This window comes from Rhinoderma darwinii, chromosome 1 (genome assembly GCF_050947455.1).
Source record: "Rhinoderma darwinii isolate aRhiDar2 chromosome 1, aRhiDar2.hap1, whole genome shotgun sequence".
In the NCBI taxonomy this organism is placed as follows: domain Eukaryota; kingdom Metazoa; phylum Chordata; class Amphibia; order Anura; family Rhinodermatidae; genus Rhinoderma; species Rhinoderma darwinii.
In genome coordinates, this window is record NC_134687.1 from 30,781,096 (window position 1) to 30,787,781 (window position 6,686).

Below are 6,686 nucleotides of genomic sequence, written 5' to 3' on the forward strand. Positions count from 1 at the left end.
CTTGGCAGCAGGCAGACACAAGGCCCGGTGAAATACAGCAGGCGTAGTATACGACACAACACGACTCCAACTCTCTACGGCACAGGAACAAGGTAGCATGGGATACAGGAACGGGAACACTCGGAACTGGAAAACACTAAGGCTATGTTCACACTGAGTATTTTGCAGGAGGAATATCTGCCTCAAAATTCCGTTTGGAAGTTTGAGGCAGATTTTCCTCTCCCTGCACGCCGATTTTCACGGCGTTTTTCACCCGTGGCCATTGAGCGCCGCGGGCATAAAACACAGCGAAATACGATTTCTCTGCCTCCCATTGAAGTCAATGGGAGGTCAAAGGCGGAAGCGCCCGAAGATAGGGCATGTCGCTTCTTTTTCCCGCGAGGCAGTTTCACTGCTCGCGGGAAAAAGACGCCGACGCCTCCCATTGAAATCAATGGGAGGCATTTTCGGGCCGTTTTTGCCGAGTTTTGCGACGCGGTTTCCGCGTCAAAAAACTCGGCAAAATACTCCGTGTGAACATAGCCTAAGGGACCATTTGCAAAGACTAACACGGGTAAACACAACAAAGCTCAGACTTCTTATAGTCCAGGGTAATCATGGGAGCAATCAGTCAATCTAAAACATGTGTGCGCTCTGGCATATTAAGGCCGGGAATGAGCTTGAGCGTGCACCCTAGTGGTCACTGCAGGACAGGACAGCCGCATGTGCGGACGGTACAGTCGTTCCTGGGAGCCCCATAGGAATGGAGTGGTAGTGCACATGCTCGACCACCACTCCATTTATTTCTCTGGGGCTGCCGAAGATAGCGGAGCGGCAACCCCAGAGAAATGAATGGAGTGGTGGTCGAGCATGTGCACTACTGCTCCATTCCTATGGGGCTCCCAGGAACGGCAATTTAAGGCTGTTCTCGGTGGGTGTCCCAGTGGTCGGACCCCCACCGATCAGATATTTATCACCTATCCTGTGAATAGGTGATAAATAATGATTATGGGAAAACCCCTTTAAGGATAGAAATGTGTCTATGTAGCAAGGATAAAAGAGCAATCTGAGAGTAAGGTGTCATCTTGTGATCAGTCACTTGAAAATAGATTTAAAAAATAGTCTACCAGCAAGGTTGAAGGGCAGAGCACAACCACCATATATGAAGCATAGTACCAACTTCTGTGTTGCAACACCAGCATAATTCAGTGACTGCCAGATGCATTCGGTGCAGAAGGTCTGGGTATCTGTACCATCTCAAAAGAATTTTGAAATTCTTTTGTCACAATCTTTGTATTTTCCCAATGCATCTAAAATGGGAAATTAGGTAACTTTGCAAATCGTCTTATTAGAATGTCCTACCGTTTTGTGTCTAAATCTTCTATACAGATCTATTTATCTCCATGGTAACAGATTACAAACAAATCCTGTAAAGTCTGATCCTGCAGTCATGCCGCTTTTATTCATCCTCCACTTTTTGCTAATATGCATATGATAGGTAAGTATGGGACAGATGGAAAGGAGTATGACTGCAAGATCAGACTACACAGGGCTTGTTTGTAGTCTGTTACCATGGATACATATAGATATACATAGCTTTAATTATTAATCTAAAATATTAGTGTTTTAATCTGAAAGTTTATCAGATGTTATCACGGGAAGTGTGCGACTAGTTTTCATTCCTCCTGCAATAATGGACCATCTCTGGTTCCTGCAGTAGGAGTACTGCTCTTTGCAGCACTCCCCATTCTGGTTAATAGAGGGGGATCCTGAGCGTTACCTTCTATTACATCCGAATAGGCTATATGAAAAATGGTTGCCTAAAGTGGACAACCCCTGTAAGGCTATGTTCATTATGGAAAAAAAAAAGACAGAATAGTTCCCTTCTCGATTGAAGAAAACGGTCTATCAAGTGCCATCTATAGGCGACTATCCTGTGAGTAAATATCTTATCCCACTCGGAACCATACTGACGAGGAGCAACAAAAGTGCCTGGGTCATGTCTCAAGCCTCTTTAAGAAGTCAGACATTTACCTACAGGTTAGTCACCAAGTGATTGTACTTGAGACACTTTTGTGGATTTCTCATTTATTACAGTTGCATATTTGGCCACGGTGATAAATTCCACGACCATTCTGTGTGACGTCATCCTCATAAAGTATCTAGTTATAGAAGCCCCAAGGACTCTGAGGATAATGAGCAGGAGCTGGAAGAGTCATTTTCATCAAGTGAATCTAATTCTTAGAACAACTGCTTCCAGAGAGACGTGTGACATTGTGATTATACAAAGCGGCACTTTCTGGCATTTTAAGCAGGCAGCTCTTCCATATTTAATGAATGTAGAGATTGTGTTTATCTGAGGTAATTTTCTTAAATGTTGTACAATCACATTCTGCTAAATATTACATATTTGTAATCTATCACAATTAGACTGTGATTCTGTGAAAGATTCATGAGACTTGTTTTCAATTCACACTATTATGATGCCAATGAAATTCTAATATAGCACACGATAGCGCTCTACATATTTAAAGGAGTTTTCCCATAATCAATATTTATCACCTATCCACCTACCACCTATATCTGATCGGTGGGGGTCTGTATGGTGCATGCTCTGCCTCCGCTTTATTCATTTCTATGGGACTGCCGAAGTTAGCGCTCGGCAGCCCCATAGAAATTCATAGCGCGGTGGTCAAGTATGCGCACTACTGCTCCATTCCTACGTGGCGCCCAGAAATGGCAAGGTAAACGCGTTCTTGTGATCGGAGGAGTCCCAGCGGTTGGACCCACACCAATCAGATATAGATCACCTATTCTGTGGAAAGGTGAGAAATAATGGTTATGGGAAAACCCTGGGACCCCCAGCAAACAGCAAAACAGGACCACAGCCCTTTCTTTGCAACATCCGACACAGTGACGTTCATATACCCATGGCTGTGTCTTGTACTGCAGCTCTGCCCAGTCAATTGAACAGGCGCTTGGATGATGGTACTGAGCTGCAGTACCAGAGACTACTAAAAGTGTATGAATGTTGCTGTGTCGGGTGCTACATTCTGCTGATCATCTATACTTTATATTATTGCCCCTCCCCTCACGGTGTATATATAGTGCCCAAATAATACAATCATACAGTGCCAAAATAAAACAATCATACAGTGCCCAAAATATACAATTATACAGTGCCCAAATAAAACAATCATACATTATCCAAATAATAAAATCATATAGTGCCCAAATAATACAATCATACAGTGCCAAAATAATACAATCATACAGTACCCAAATAATACAATCATACAGTACCCAAATAATACAATCATAGTGCCCAAATTATACCATCATACAGTGACCAAATAATAAAATCATACATTGCCCAAATAAATCAATCATACAGTGCGCAAAAGATACAATTATACAGTGCCCAAATAATAAAATCATACAGTGTCCAAATAATACAATTATACATTGCCCAAATAAATCAATCATACAATGCCAAAAAGATACAATTATACAGTGCCCAAATAATACAATCATACAGTGACAAAATAATACAATCATACAGTACCCAAATAATAATATCATACAGTACCCAAATAATACAATTATACAGTACCCAAATAAAACAATCATAGTGCCAAAATAATACAATTATACAGTGCCCAAATAATACAATTATACAATGCCCAAATAATACAATCATACATTGCCCAAATAAATCAATCATACAGTGCCCAAAAGATACAAATATACAGTGCCCAAATAATACAATCATACATTGCCCAAATAAATCAATCATACTGTGTGCAAAAGATACAATTATACAGTGCCCAAATAATACAATCATACAGTGCCCAAATAATACAATCATACATTGCCCAAATAAATCAATCATACTGTGTGCAAAAGATACAATTATACAGTGCCCAAATAATACAATCATACAGTACCCAAATAAAAATATCATACAGTACCAAAATAATACAATCATAGTGCCAAAATAATACAATTATACAGTGCCCAAATAATAAAATTATACAATGCCCAAATAGTACAATCATACATTGCCCAAATAAATCAATCATACAGTGCGCAAAAGATACAATTATACAGTGCCCAAATAATACAATTATACAGTGCCAAAATAATACAATCATACATTGCCCAAATAAATCAATCATACAGTGCGCAAAAGATACAATTATACAGTGCCCAAATAATACAATTATACAGTGCCAAAATAATACAATCATACATTGCCCAAATAAATCAATCATACAGTGCGCAAAAGATACAATTATACAGTGCCCAAATAATACAATCATACAGTGCCAAAATAATACAATCATACAGTACCCAAATAATAATAATAATATCATACAGTACCCAAATAATACAATCATACAGTACCCAAATAATACAATCATATAGTGCCCAAATAATACAATCATACAGTGCCAAAATAATACAATCATACAGTACCCAAATAATACAATCATAGTGCCAAAATAATACAATTATACAGTGCCCAAATAATACAATTATACAATGCCCAAATAATACAATCATACATTGCCCAAATAAATCAATCATACAGTGCCCAAAAGATACAAATATACAGTGCCCAAATAATACAATCATACAATGCCCAAATAATACAATCATACAGTACCAAAATAATAATATCATACAGTGCTCAAATAATACAATCATACAGTTCCCAAAAAATACAATTATACAATGCCCATATAATACAGTCATACAGTGCCCAAATAAAACAATCATACAGTACCCAAATAATACAATCATACAGTACCCAAATAATACAATCATACAGTACCCAAATAATACAATCATACAGTGCCCAAATAATACAATCATACAGTGCCCAAATAATACAATCATACAGTACCCAAATAATACAATCATACAGTACCCAAATAATACAATCATACAGTGCCTGTGGCTCCCTCGTCAGTAGTGACAGGTGATGTCCACCTTGTGCGACTGCACAGGTAACACACTCCTATGGCCTGCCCAGGATAGAGGGACGGCGGTGAAAACGGACAATGGACATATTGACCACTTAATGCCCGTAGGTGCGGTCAGCAGGACTGATTCCGTAATGTTATGACATTTATATTCAGCTCTCGTCTGACGTCTTTGCTCTTAAATATTTACTTTACCTCATCACAAGAGCTCATGTAACTTGTCTTGGAAGATGTTGTACAGATTTAATGTGACTCAACAGACCTTTTCATCATTCTGGCTGCGATGTGTAGACAGCTGACATTTGCCTGATGACTAGAACCGGAGGAAGGATGGATAATAGTATGAGAAGGATCAATTGTAAAAATATATATAGAATAGTGTAACTATACACTGTCAGTCTCAGGCTACAACGAAACGGAATTATGGGGCAGATTAATTATTCAAATTGAGCCGGTCCCTGGGCACTGTGATGTGCAAGTGAAGTGCTTAAGGGGTCCCCATCTTTTGTTTCTGACCTCTAGGATCCTAGCGAATTGTCATAGCTTCTATTTGTGGGAAAACCCTGCAAAACAGTTCTCCAGAAGGCAGAAAACGTTCTCTCTAGCGCCACTTATAGGTGACTATCATTTTGGCTTAAAGACTCCCGACTAGCTGAGTCTTTTTAAATAGGAGGACCCTTTAAGGCAAAAATACTCTCCTACAAGGTCATAGATATTATGAGAATGGAGGACCAGGCTCTTATAGACCCACATGCTTCTTATGGATGCAGCTTCAGTACACTGATGAATATAAGGCTCTACTGATCCACTGAATACATAGCCTACAGATGGGTGATGCCGCCTATTATCCTCCCTCCCCCATTATAAGTTCATGTTTTCCTTTCTTCTTTTTACCCAATATTTAGATGTTCTCACTTCTTGCTGGGATCCCTTTGTTCCCCTACATACATAGGCTATGTTCACACAGGGCGAATACGCTGTGTAAAAGTACACAGTGTATCCGACCTGGGCTCCACAGGGAATTCCGGCTGAAAAACCGCAGCAAATTGTTACGTTTTTCGGCCGTAATGTTCGCTGCGGAAAACTGCACATAAAAAAAAAGTTTGATACTTATGCGTCCCTCTGCCGTCCTGCAGGCCAGCCTCCTGGGAAAACGTTTAATCCCATGTGATCGCTGCAGCCTGTGATTGGCTGCAGCGGTCACATGGGATAAAACGTCATCCCAGGCGGCCGACCTGGACGAAGAAACACAGAATTTTATATAATTTTAAGTATAAGATTTATTTTATTATTTGCAACGCAATCACTGCTTTTCCTCCGCAAAAAAACGCAACATCTGCTATTTGTTGCGGGGTTTACATCCCCATTGAATTCAATAGTGAAAACCCGCAACAAAAAAGCAGCGATTACGCAAATACAACTGACATGATGCGGATTAAAAAAACGGCGCCACAGGTCAATTTCCGAGTTGTTTTTTTGCTGCAGATTTTCGCTACTTGTAAACTTATCCATACTTGTAGAAAACTCAGCTGCCTGCTACCACCACTAGGGGCAATCAGTATGTGGTTATTTACATATGTGCCCCTAGTGGTGGCAACAGGCATTGATAATTTGATGTGGGGGGGGGGGGAGTGGTGGACGTGGACTGTTATCTGTACTAAAGAAACAGAACATTGGGGCAGATTTATCAAAACTGTCTAACAAATCACAATGCTGCGC